Source organism: Danio rerio, chromosome 15, assembly GCF_052040795.2.
Source record: "Danio rerio strain M-AB ecotype USA chromosome 15, GRCz13ab, whole genome shotgun sequence".
Taxonomy (NCBI): Eukaryota; Metazoa; Chordata; class Actinopteri; order Cypriniformes; family Danionidae; genus Danio; species Danio rerio.
Genome location: NC_141035.1, coordinates 3978429 through 3992500, shown reverse-complemented (window position 1 = coordinate 3992500; position 14072 = coordinate 3978429). Strand labels below are relative to the sequence as shown.

General features: G+C 36.5%; 1 protein-coding gene and 1 long non-coding RNA gene across 8 annotated transcripts in view; both read right to left on the bottom strand.

The window, feature by feature from the left end:
• maml2 (mastermind like transcriptional coactivator 2) overlaps positions 1 to 14072 on the bottom strand; it is a 104376-nt gene that overhangs the window by 31049 nt on the left and 59255 nt on the right. The window lies entirely within an intron of this gene.
• On the bottom strand, positions 6733 to 12044 carry LOC147833559 (uncharacterized). 2 transcript variants are annotated; one of them, XR_015508974.1, is made up of 3 exons: positions 11423 to 12044; positions 7603 to 11188; positions 6733 to 6867 (listed from the first exon to the last, which is right to left on the bottom strand). It is a non-coding gene; the product is annotated as an uncharacterized LOC147833559 (long non-coding RNA). The 2 variants fall into 2 exon arrangements; XR_015508975.1 differs by having other exon boundaries at positions 6745 to 6867; positions 7443 to 11188.

Below are 14072 nucleotides of genomic sequence, written 5' to 3'. Positions count from 1 at the left end.
GAAAGACAATGCACAACGTTACCCACTGCTGTCAACCTGGGCCAAGTCATATCTCTGTCCCAGAAACCTCAGTCCCAAATGAGAGGGGTTTTTTTCTGTTGCAGGGGACATTGTAAATGCCCAGAGATACCAGCTTTTACCAGATTATATTTATATGATAATTTTCCTTTAAACCCATTTCTGTCTAAGTGAGTGAGTGATTAAATGTTGAATGTGATGAGTTTTCAACAATACTAAATTGAAACTTTATTTTTTTACATGGTTTAATATTTTTTTTGTTATTAAAATTGAAGTTCCTGTTTCAAAGCTTACAGATAGATGGCTAATTTGTATGTCATTGACACTTTTGGCACTTTTTTGGAGTATTTTTATAAGTTTTGTTTTTTCCTGTAAATGATTCAATAAATACCGTACCGTGACATTCATACCGAGGTATTACCGTACCGTGAAATTCTGATACCGTTACATCCCTACTAAATACGTTAAAGCCAATAATCACTATAGCCTGACAGATGAAAAAATTAAATTAAAACTTTATGAATAAACTCATAAACATAAAAAAAGATTCATTTAGGCGGCAGTGACACACTGAGGAAGCTTTAGATGTGAAGCTCTAGGTTTTTCTAATGAGAATTTTGTAACTAATCATCTAAAAACCTTATGTTTTTAATTTCACAGGACCTTTAAATACAACTTTACAACATTCTCTGTGCCTCTCATCTTGTTTGAATATGTGTATTCAAACACCCATTAGCCAGTGCCCCATTTTGCAAGAAGACCCAGCATTGGCCAAGTGGGCCTTTCACAGTCCCTCGCCAGATGAAATAAGACATTTCTATAAAATATTCACACGGTGACACAGATAACTGCCACTAACCCCATGTACCGCGTTTAGTCAAAGAGGAACCTGATGTTTCTTGTCCACAAGCCAACCACATTTTGAAACAGCCTGATAATACAAGCGTGTTCATTTCGGCGGAAGGTCTGCCGGAGAAACAGTGCCCTCCATTCATCGGAAATCCTCCTGACGGAGCTACAAGTGACCTGAAAATAGATTTTCTGATTAAGCTTTAATGAGCTCAGAAGCTCTGGATCACTTTGAAAGTGACTCCTGGAGGGAGGAGAAGAAGCGGCTCTCAGCACAAACCGTGCGAAGGCTTAGAGGTATCACACGTGTGACATCGCTCTTGCTGAAAAGCAACACAAAAGGCAGATTAATATGCTAAAGTAACACCGCTCCTCTGGGGCTCACTATGTAGGCAGTGTGCTGCAGGTCACGTTCAAACTAGAGAGGAATCTTCAGCCTCGACACCAATGGAAATCAGTGATTAGAAACCGTTTCTAAGTAGACTGCTGAGAAAGATGAGCAGGGGTGTGTTTCCCAAACAATGACGTATCTCGCGGCTGAACTATCATAGTATCTATCATCGCCTAGATACTATCATCGTCACTACATTGTTTGGAAAAAGATGTAGTGACGAGTGTTTCCCAAAATCCAAATAGTTTCTCTGTCGCAGATCTATCGTTTAAACCATGTGAGTTATAACGTAAAAACGCCCATAATGATGCTCTAAACGGGATGGGGTAACAACTTCTTTAGAGAAGAACCCCATCATTTCTTTGTGCAAATTATAGTTTTACAATACGCATTACAATACACGCATATGCAATTAAAATAAAATCCAATATCAGATTTGATAAAAACATGCACTTGCTTTCTATATTAATTAAAATATATGTAACTGGCTCATATAGAGCCTGTGCTTCCTTTACAAATATTATTGAGAACATCACATAGTCTATTCTAAATTATCAGAAAATCACTTACAAAAGCAAACACATATTCTAATATCATATATAAATCATATAAATAAATAATAAATGAGGCTATTTATTAAAAAAATTAAATTAATATTTATTATTTATTAGAAAATGAAAAAAAATCCTACTTTAATAATAATATTACTTGATCGATGATGATGATGATGATGATGATGATGATTATTGTTATTATTATTATTATTATCTATTATTATTATTATTAATATTATTATTATTAATTATTATTATTATTATTATTATTATTATTATTTATATTATTATTATTATTGTTATTATTATTATTGTTGTTTTTATTATTATTTTTATTATTATTATTATTTATTATTATTATTTATTATTATTATTTATATTATTATTATTATTATTATTATTATTATTATTATTATTATTATTAAGTAGGATATTGTTTATTTATTTTTTGAAAAGTCTACTTTTACAATTTGTCACATGCAAACCACTGCAGAAATTTTCTAACCAGGAGGCTCGTGTCATTTACAGTAAAGATGCTTAGTAAATAACCCACTATAAATTAAAAGCATTAACATATGCTATGTTTTAGTTTTCACAAGCTTTGGAGATGTAACATAAATTTCGTTTTTAAATAATAGGTCATCCATAGCTTTCGTCATGAGCCACGGCTGTGTTCAAAATGACATCAATGTTTTCAAAGCACTATGCGCATATCCAAAATGTCAATAAGTATAGGTGGATGGAAACATAGCTACTGCTGTTGACCAGTAACTAGTCCTGTGAGGTGACAGTGCGTATGTGTGTGCAGTCACAGCCACATGCCCTGCTAGCAATAGGAGCAGCCTACTGATCCTGAGTGCCACTGATAGAGAGCTCAGGGTGATCAAGAGAGAAGCGATGTGACAGTCTTCATCCTGGAAGCAGCTGTCAGACCGGTGGCACGTCCTACAGGCCCAGGTCTCGGTGTGTTTGTCTATGTGTCTGCCTTACTGTGTATACATAAACCGGTATGCTGCTTGATAAATCCCTTAGAAGGATTCGATTTTTATCTTCCTGGTCAGACCTTGGGATTTTTATTTAAAGTTAGCGAGCTGTCTATTAGCAATGAAACAAAGACTTTTGATTTCTGCTATGTATACAAATGTTACTTCAATTAAATAATATTTTATATTGAAACTTATACAGATAAGATTGTGCTTTAGATGCCATGGTGTGGTCAGACATGAAAATTCATTCATTATAAGTATAGGTAGGGTGGTAACCGATCATGGTTGATCTGTGATTCATCACAACCCACTGTTCGAAACACACTTGATCCACGACTTGCACGACTTTTACTTGTAGATTAATCCTAAATTTGTAAGGAGTGCAGAGAGATCAGCTGAGGAAGTTCAACCCCCCCTAAAGGGGCTGCTGAAATCGTTCTACACCTCCTTCATTGAATCAGTCATCTGCACATCAATGACTGTTGGTTTAGCTCAGCTACCAAAGACTACGTTGAATAGTTCGGACTGCTGAGTGAACCATTGGTACAACCCTCCCTACTCTCCGAGAACTGTACTTATGCAGAGCAAGCAGAAGGGCTGCCAAAAATCACTCTGGACCGCTCACACCCAGCACACTGCCTCTGTGAACTGATGATAATAACTGTAGAACCAACATCACTGCTTGCACATATTTACCAAAACATTTTACAGGTACATGTCACTTTGCATATAACAGCTGCACAGATAACATTGTATATAGTAATATACCTGTGCATACACTTGTTAATTCATACATTTGCATTCACTACTACTATTTTTAAAATCTGTTTTTTGTTGTGTCTCTGTAATTCTGTTTGCACTGTAGAAGCTCTGTCACAAAAACAACTTCCTCGTATGTGTGAACATACCTGGCAATAAAGCTCTTTCTGATTCTGAGATCACCTCTTGTGCCATTCAAATCACATGTATGAAAGCATTTAGGCTTTCCTGTACCATATTGTGATGACTGAAGAAGTTGTGTTGGTTATTCAGGATGTGGTGGGTTTCTTAGGTTATTAAAGGTGTTTTCTGTCACTACTTATTAAGCCTGGATTAATGCGTTTAGTGTAAGCTGCGCGGTTCATCATTAAAAGATCAGGATCTCAACACCCACGCAACATAAATTATTGATGCTGGTGCTTTGCATATGTTTATGTCACGAAATACAGGGGGACCCAATTGCAAGTAAAAGATATTTATTTGACAGAATGACAGAGAAGGATGAACGCAGGCAGATGACCGGTGAGTGAAGCGAGCAGCAGGAAATGTAATGAATCGAACAGGGGGCACTGTAGAACAAGATCAGAGAGCCGTCAACAGATAAGGTACCAGAGTCCAAACACAGAGCTCTCCCCGCGACACACGACCAGAAACTCAGCGACCGTAACCTGACAGGACACAGACAAACAGACGTGAAGATAACAAACTGACACTGTGAGACAGAAACGCTGAACATATATAGGCGCGGTAATGTGCTGCACCTGTGGTCCGCTGATCACAGCTGAGCGTTGCTGCGCACGGCAAGGCTGGTGACAGTGTACACGTGACCACCAAGCTGATATGTAAACACAACTAACAGCAACGCGACTCCCACACGGACACAGAGACACCCAAACACACACACTCATATACGCATATACGCACCGCACCGCGCACACACAAACACACATACACACACGCAGACACATCATAGAAGAACAGACAGATCCACAATCGTGACAGTTTATTAATCCTTCGAATCGCTGCATTCAAATCTAAAAACGCAAAAATCAAGAAAGAGATTTTTAGTGTTTTGAGTTAGTTATGAAGTTATAGTCAAATAACACTGAAGAACTGAGATAACAGTTTATATTTTAGATAAAACCACTGATGTTTATGGCACATTTGTCTCCTCCTCTTTTTGGCTGATCCGAAAAATGGTCCGATCTGTGTCTAAAAAACCATAACGTGATCAGAACCGAAAGATTTGTAATCTGTTACACCACTAACTATGGGTGTTTTCTAGCTGTTGAGTGTACATGGGATTGTAAACTCGATATTTTGCATTGTGGGATTGAATCAGTGCACTTCATAGCATCCACTAACCAAATCAGATACAGCCTAAGTGGTATCTGGTGAACTTTTAAAAGTAATAAGGTTTAGGCAGCTCATCACTGTCATTTCCAAAGCAATAAACCAATCAGAAGAACTCGGAAGTGGGACAATGATTGCGAGCTTCTGTTCACAGGCACTCAGTAGTTGCGTCCAGATACCTTAGTGTTTTATTCTGCACTAATTTATTCAAACTATTCCCCAGTGTTGCGTCAAAAGTTTTTGGTAGCAAAGACACATTCAGCTGTATCAAACATTTTAGTAAAGTTTATTCATAAACTAATTTCGAGAGGATCACGTGCTTATGATTTATCACGGCCGGTCCCGTATTTGCTAATCAGTATCTTCCAATCAGATGAGCCCTAAGCTACTATAAATAGCCACAGTTTTCATCTCATTTTATCTTCGTTTGGAAGATAATATCCTATTCTCCTCCTTTACCTTTGATTGGGCGGCAAGGCAGCCCAGTGGTTAGCACTGCGAGCCCCGCAGCAAGAACACTGCCGGCCCTGGTCCCTTAGGGCGGGTGGGTGTTTCTGTGAGGAGTTTGTATGTTCTCCTCAAGTCCGCGTGAGTTTTCCCCGGGTTCTCCGGTTTCCTCCCAACATCCAAAGACATTCAACACGTATAACAATCAAGCATTTGTCTAACCCCTTTTGTTCCCTTAGCTACCGCAGTCGGGGAGTTCTGAGATACACCGAGCTCAGGCTCCCCTCTCGCTCTGCCAACGGGAGGAAGCCCCGGGCTCGAGGATCCCTTGAGCTCGGGGCTCTTTCCCAGGACCGCATGCCAAACAAGCTTTTATAAAAATATCAGCTAAGTGTGAACTCTTGAATGTGTGGTTTCTATAAGTGAATAACTGACTTCAGTCAGTTGAGTTATTCGAAAATAATTGAGTTGAATATATTGCATCAGTGCTTGTTTTTCTACAACACGAACACCAGTATTGAACAACGGCCTAATCCTAGTTTAGTCTAAACCCTGTCTGTGTAACCAAGCCATAAAGTACGCAACATTTTACTTATTTTTCACAAGATGTGGGAAATATGGAAAAGTGCAGAATGTGCAATAATTCTTCTTGGTTTTACGTCAATATGTTTTCACCCTTTAGAAAATAATAATCCAGATTGCGCTGTGGTCTCAGATGTTATATCTCCATATCTCAAAAACCACTAGCCCTTTGACTGGTTATTTCAAGAGGTGTTTGCGGCCTCTTTTGACAAACCGACTCAATATCTTGGTGTGTTAGAGCGTCTGTGCTCTTTAATCTACTCTGCAGATCCTCCAGGCATATTGTAATCCACCCCTGTGAGGATATGATACCCTCTCAAATCCAGCCTGGTAAAAAGCATGCCCAAAATAAAGAAAATAAACAGCACTATTGTGTTCCTAGGGAGACATAATATTTATAGTGTTACACGGGATGCGGAGTGTTGAGAGGTGGAATTTCACTGGAGAAACTGGATCCCTGAAACCTGTGTTTCATAGACCCAACCACAGCTAACGTAAGAACTAATGATATTCAGAGAAAACAGAGACGAGAGAAAGGTACACATGATTAAACCTATTGGTCGAGCAGCTTTTGTCTGAAATGGCGTAGTTAATGATCAACACGAGGATTCAAGCAGAGTCACAATTTTAGATTGCTATGGCCACTCATAGTTATGAAGTACAAAGAGAAGATGACCAGTTTTGAATGATTCTTTCCCTTGACAATATATTCAAGGTTGGTTGGATGGTTGGATGGTTGGTTGGTTGAGTTATTGATTGATTGATTTGGTTGGTTGACTGATTGGTTAATTGATTGATTTTTTTTGGTTGACAGACTATATAGTTGGTTGGTTGATTGGTTGATTGATTGGTTTATTGATTTGGTTGGTTGGTTGCCTGACTGACTGACTGACTGACTGACTGACTGACTGGTTGTTTGGTTTATTTACTAGTGGATTAGTGGATTAGTGATTAGTGGATTGATTTGAATAGTTGGTTGATTAACTGGTTGGTTGGTTGGGTGATTGATTGATTGATTTAGTTGGTTGATTGACAGATTTGGTGGATTGATTTGATTGGTTGGCTGACTGACTGGTTGTTTGGTTTATTTACTGATTAGTGGATTGATTTGAATAGTTGGTTGATTAACTGGTTGGTTGGTTGGGTGATTGATTGATTGATTGAATGATTGATTGATTTAGTTGGTTGATTGACAGATTTGGTGGATTGATTTGATTGGTTGGCTGACTGACTGGTTGTTTGGTTTATTTACTGATTAGTGGATTGATTTGAATAGTTGGTTGATTAACTGGTTGGTTGGTTGGTTGGGTGATTGATTGATTGATTGAATGATTGATTGATTTAGTTGGTTGATTGACAGATTTGGTGGATTGATTTGAATAGTTGGTTGATTAACTGGTTGGTTGGTTGGGTGATTGATTGATTGATTTAGTTGGTTGATTGACAGATTTGGTGGATTGATTTGATTGGTTGGCTGACTGACTGGTTGTTTGGTTTATTTACTGATTAGTGGATTGATTTGAATAGTTGGTTGATTAACTGGTTGGTTGGTTGGGTGATTGATTGATTGATTGAATGATTGATTGATTTAGTTGGTTGATTGACAGATTTGGTGGATTGATTTGATTGGTTGGCTGACTGACTGGTTGTTTGGTTTATTTACTGATTAGTGGATTGATTTGAATAGTTGGTTGATTAACTGGTTGGTTGGTTGGGTGACTGATTGATTGATTGATTGATTTAGTTGGTTGATTGACAGATTTAGTGGATTGATTTGATTGGTTGGCTGACTGACTGGTTGGTTAGCTGATTGACTGGTTGGTGGATTGTTTGATTAGTTGGTTGACTGACTGGTTGGTTGGATGGTTAATTGACTGGTTGATTAATTGATTTAGTTGGTTGATTGACAGATTTGGTGGATTAATGTGATTGGTTGGCTGACTGACTGGTTGGTTGGTAAGCTGATTGACTGGTGGATTAATTTGAGAAGTTGGTTAATTGACTGGTTGGCTGAATTGTTAATTGACTGGTTGATTGATTGATTGATTGATTGATTAATTGATTGATTGGTGATTGATTGATTTGGTTGGTTGGTTGATTGACTGATTGATTGATAGATTGATTTAATTAGTTGACTGGCTGGTTGTTGGATTGATTGAATGACTGATTGATTGATTGATTGATTGATTGATTGATTGATTGATTGATTGGTTGGTTCGTTGGTTGGTTGGTTGGTTGATTGATTGATTGATTGATTGATTGATTGATTGATTGATTGATTGATTGATTGATTTGGAATTTAGGTTGACTGACTGATTGGTGGATTAATTTGATTAGTTCGTTGACTGACTGGTGGGTTGATTGATAAATTCGGTTGGTTGACTGATAAGTGGATTGATTTAATTAGTTCGTTGACTGACTGGTTGATTGATTTAATTATTGTTTTGATTGGTTGATTGACGGATTTATTTAATTAGTTGGTTCACTGACTGTTTGATTAATTGATTTGGTTAATTGATTGACAGATTGGTTGATTGAATTTGTTGGTTGATTGACTGACTGATTGATTGATTTGATTGGTTGGTTGACTGAATGGGTGATTAACTGGTGGATTTGGTTAGTTAGATTTAATGATTGATTGATTTATTGATTTGGTTGGTTGATTAACTGATTGTTATTTTGGTTGATTGATTTTATTGGTTGGTTAACTGACTGGTTGGTTGGTTGATTGATTTTACTGGTTGGTTAACTGACTGGTTGGTTGGTTGATTGATTTTATTGGTTGGTTGATTGACTGACTGATTGATTAATTTGATAGGTTGACTGATTGAACTCCAATTTATATGATAGGTTCAACAAACTGTACAAATAACAAGTATTTCATATTAACTGAAAGGAGACAAAGCATAATAATACCATTGACTCATTTCATTGTCTTATTTTATTGCAGTCGTAACTCTACAAAATACAGAAAAGATGATGTATAAATCAAAACAGTATCTTCTATTTAAAACAAACAAACAAACAAACACAATACAAATTTTGCTTGCGTTGTGAGAAAATGCAGCATGTTTTATTAATTTGTTTACGTTGTGGGAAAATGCTCTCTTAGCCATCGTATAATGTACCTTTAATATCAACTCTCTGGATTGATTGATTGATTGATTGATTGATTGATTGATTGATTGATTGATCTTAAATTTGCATGTACACTGAATATGCTATTTTAAGTCATTTATATATTAAAGAAAAAAAAATGAATCTAAAATACTTCCCTGTGGCACTCCACAATTGATTAGTAAGAGACTAGAAGTTGGTTGATTGATTGACTGATTGACTGACTGACTGACTGACTGACTGATTGATCCATTGATTGATCCATTGACCTGATTGAACTCAATTTTATTTATTGAAAATATTAAATCAAGCCATGACCATCAGGTTACTAGCACTACTCTTTACAGCTGAACTTTCATTGCTTTCATTCTTTACCAGCGTTGTTGGTGCCTCACCAAATGATTTCAGATTAAAACAATTAAGCCCATCCACAAATGGACAGGAAAATGCTTCTCATAAAAGCCGGCAAACTGCAGTAATCAGATCAACGGGTGTTCAGCCTGCGTTCTCACAGATTAATGTCTCAGACAATCCAGCCGAGCAGAAGGAAGCAGTTTATAACCAGCGTCCAATGGGAATTCTTCACCGTTTGCACTTTTGAAGCTCATGATTAATATCGGAGCAGATGTCTGTTTTACATCCTCCATAATAAGTTAGCTATACAAATCCCATCATTTTCTTCATGGTATACAGATGACTGATGATCGGCTTAAAAACAAGGGTAAAAGATGAGACATTGAAATCAAATTAAGTTTTTACCAAAGTTATTTATATTCATAACAGAAGTGTCTGCTTTTATGTATCAATTTATTTTTGTGAAAATAATTATGAGTATATTTTATTAGACGTCTTCTGTAAATCACTGTAACAAAATTGTGTTTTGTTATTGTTCGTGCAGGAGAGAAAGAGATGTTAAAATAATAATTTCACAAGGAATGTGGACGAAGGGAGGAAATCAGAGAGCGTTTAGAAACAGTCTTTGTTGTTATTAAGGTCTGTATGCTGTTTGAGTTGCCATGGTGGAAATTACTTGCGGAGCTCACTGTTCTTGCCATCATTTTTTTACGCCTCTGACAGATTCTCTCGAACCAAACATGGAAACCAAACACTTTCTCTGAAACATCATCAATCATTACTATCCTACGTGTAACCTGCGGAAAATAACAAATGCTAAATGATACGTCTTTAATAATGCAGCGAAATTACAGTAAATGGAGAGCAAGCAGGTTTCTCAGATGTTCCTCCCAAAAATAAAGTCTACTTACGAGTTTCAGGAGAGATGAGAGCTCAGATTTGCCAAAATCCCAAAAAATCTGCAGTCAAAAGTCAAAGAGTTCAGTATGAACTTCCAGCACCAAATCATCTGGAGTTATTTGTTGCCTATTATTGAACTTAATTTCAGGTTTTCCCAAAATGGCTGTTCTGCACAAGCTGCAGGAGGTCTGTGAGTTAAAAAAAACTAATAGGACTAATAGTCAAATGTTGCAAAAAATACACATAACATTACAAAATCAATCGAAATAAAACCAAAAACGTCAATATATTTCAAAACAGTCACTTATTAACATTTTTTTAACATTCATTTGGGAGACCACTGTGTGGAGTTTGCATGTTCTCCCTGGACATGGGTGCTCCGGTTTCCCCCACAGTCCAAAGACATGCGGTACAGGTGAATTGGGTAGGCTAAATTTTCCGTAGTGTATGGGTTTGAATGAGTTTGTGTGGATGTTTCCCAGAGATGGATTGCGGCTGGAAGGGCAACCCCGGATAAGCAAAGAGACTAAGCCGAAAGGAAAGTGAATGAATGAATATCCCTCCAAAAAAGATCACCATGTTAAATGTGTTGTGGGAAGTCCATGTTGTTAAGTATTGAGATGACAACATGTCTTCCTTAAAATGCTATTTTTATAAGCATTTAAATAAAGTGTACATAATGACCATACTAAAATAAACAAGTAATAGATATCAAGGTGCAAACATTTAGACCAGGGGTGCCCAAACTTCTTCGTATTGAGAGCTGTGGGCCGATGGTTAAGTTACCATTGGTAATCTTAATCTGCCTTGACTTAATTTTCTCACTAAAGTGAGAGTAAGTCTATAGCCGGGTGAAAGTATACACATTTAAACAAAATCTGATTAATTTAATTCAATTCAATTCAATTCAATTCAGCTTTATTTGTATAGCGCTTTTACAATGTAGATTGTGTCAAAGCAGCTTCACATAAATGGTCATAGTAACTGGAACAGTGTGGTTCAGGTTTTAGTGTTTAAGTTCAGTTCAGTTCAGTTTAGCTCAGTTCAGTGTGATTTAATCATTACTGAGAGTTCAAACACTGAAGAGCAAATTCATCGATGCGTAGCTCTACCAATCCTAAATTTACACCATTTAATTGTAACATTTAATTTCACTTAGCTTTTAACGATAAAACAAATGGCTCTATTTTGACTGTCCATGTACAAAGCGCAAAGCGCAGGGCGCAAACGCTTTCAAGGAGTGTCAAAATCCACTTTTCAATTTTAAGGACGGAAAAATCTGCATGGTCTAAAAGGGTTGAGTTTATTTTCTTAATGAGATATAGGTGTGTTTTGAGAATAAACCAATCAGAGTCTCATCTCCCATTCCCTTTGAGAATCAGTTGCATTGCACCATAAGTGAATTTGCTATTTACATGACCTAAAGTAAGTGTAAGTGGAAAAGCTGAACATTTCACTAGCAAGAAAACAGTTAAACAGAGCATCAGTTGTGATGTACGCACAGATATCCATTAGCCTATAAATAACTAATTTAGTTTTTTAAGCACAAATATTTGTTTCAAAGCTATTTCTAAATTCAGTTCTAATTTCCAGCAAACGGATAAATGAACAATAATAACAAAGTGTGCTCAAAATACTGAGTTATATCCAAATACACATGCTGTGCCCCATATAAGCATAAGCATGTTTTTAATAAAACAAATATAAATATGGATATAATAAATAATACTGCTAATAATGATAACATTATATAAAAGCAAACTGTTATGAATGAACTGAAAAAGCCTCCCGAGATAAAGAAGGCATGAAGGCAGTTTTTATTTTTATTTTTTTATGAAGGCTGGAAAATAATGTGTTTTGTAATATTTTAATCTTTTATATTTATATCCTACTGTATATATTTCCTTATTATATCTTATATATATCCTTAATATTTTAATTATTTTTCATATGTAACGATATTTGCCTATTGCTCTACATCTTGTGTGTTTTAAGCAGTGTGTAAGCGAGGCGCACAACTTTAGACCGACTTTGTTTTGGTCTATTGAAAAATCTATTATAGTTTCTCAAAATAGCAACGCGCCAGCAATGCGCCTCAGAACGCCTTCCTTTTTAGACCAGAGCGCCTATGGGCGCACATATGAGCACAAATGCATTTGCTATTTAAACAGCGTGGCTGAAAACGTCAAAACGACTCTAGTGCCGAGCTGAAACTAGCAAATAACAATTGCGTCGCGCCTTGCGCCACTTTACACTAAGTGTATGATAGGGCTCAAAATGTTCCAATAAAGGGTTACATTCAATTTGAATTGACAACCTCAAACCATCCCAATCATTCTCCCTTTCTTCTCAGATGGAATGGCAGGCCAAATCTAAGGTTATCATGGGCCAACTTTGGACACGGGCCCTAGTTTCAGCATCTCTGATTTAGACTATGAAACCCTATCAATGACTGAAAACCATGGTACATATTAAGATTCTCACTGGATCTGTTTAGCCAAAAGCATAACAGCACCTACTGAGGAGGCGAGTATAAAGATAGTAAAATTCCACCTGTACTGTACTGTGCAGCCATACATGAATGAATAAAGGCTATATACAGCTGAAGTCAGAATTATTAGCCCCCCTTTGAATTTTTTTTCTTTTTTAAATATTTCTCAAATGATGATTGACAGAGCAAGGAAATGTTCACAGTATGTCTGATAATATTTTTTCTTCTAGAAAAAGTCTTATTTGTTTTATTTTGGCTAGAATAAAAGCAGTTTTTAATTTTTTAAAAACTATTTTTGGGACAAAATTATTAGCCCCTTCAAGCTATTTTTTTCCCCCCGATAGTCTACAGAACAAACCATCGTTATAGAATAACTTGCCTAATTACCCTAACCTGTCTAGTTCACTTAATTAACCTAGTTAAGCCTTTAAATGTCACTTTAAGCTGTATAGAAGTGTCTTGAAAAATATGAAGTAAAATATTATTTACTGTCATCATGGCAAAGATAAAATAAATCAGCTATTAGACATGAGTTATTAAAACTATTATGCTTAGAAATGTGCTGAAACAATCTTCCCTCCATTAAACAGAAATTGGGGGAAAAAATAAACAGGGGCGCTAATAATTCAGGGGGGTAATAATTCTGACTTCAACTGTGTATATATATATATATATATATATATATATATATATATATATATATATATATATATATATATATATATATAAGGTGATGTAAGTAACTAATGAACGTGGCATGGTTGTTGGTGCCAGACAGGCTGGTCTGAGTATTTCAGAAACTGCTTATCTGTTGGGATTTTTACGCACAACCATCTCTAGAGTCTACAGAGAATGGTCCGAAAAAGAGAAAATATCCAGTGAGTGGCAGTTCGGTGTGCGCACATGCCTTGTTGATGCCAGAAGTCAGAGGAGAATGGCCAGTCTGGTTCCAGCTGATAGAAAGGCAACAGTAACTCAATTAACCACTCGCAATAACCAAGGTTTGAGGTTTTTACTGTACCAAAAATCAATCACTGACAATCAATCACTGACAATATTGACAGACTAATTTGTGTATAAGTTGCATTGATGTCAATCCAGACTTCTCCAGTTCCAGTTAACTCCAAGCACGTAAACAAGAGTCTACAAATAAATGTTCTCCTATTGACTTTATAGGAGTTGACGTTGGGTAGAATTTTGCACTCTTTAGTGAACTATTCTGTGCAGCTGATATTGATCCAGCTCTGCACTTTGGGTGTCTATATATACGT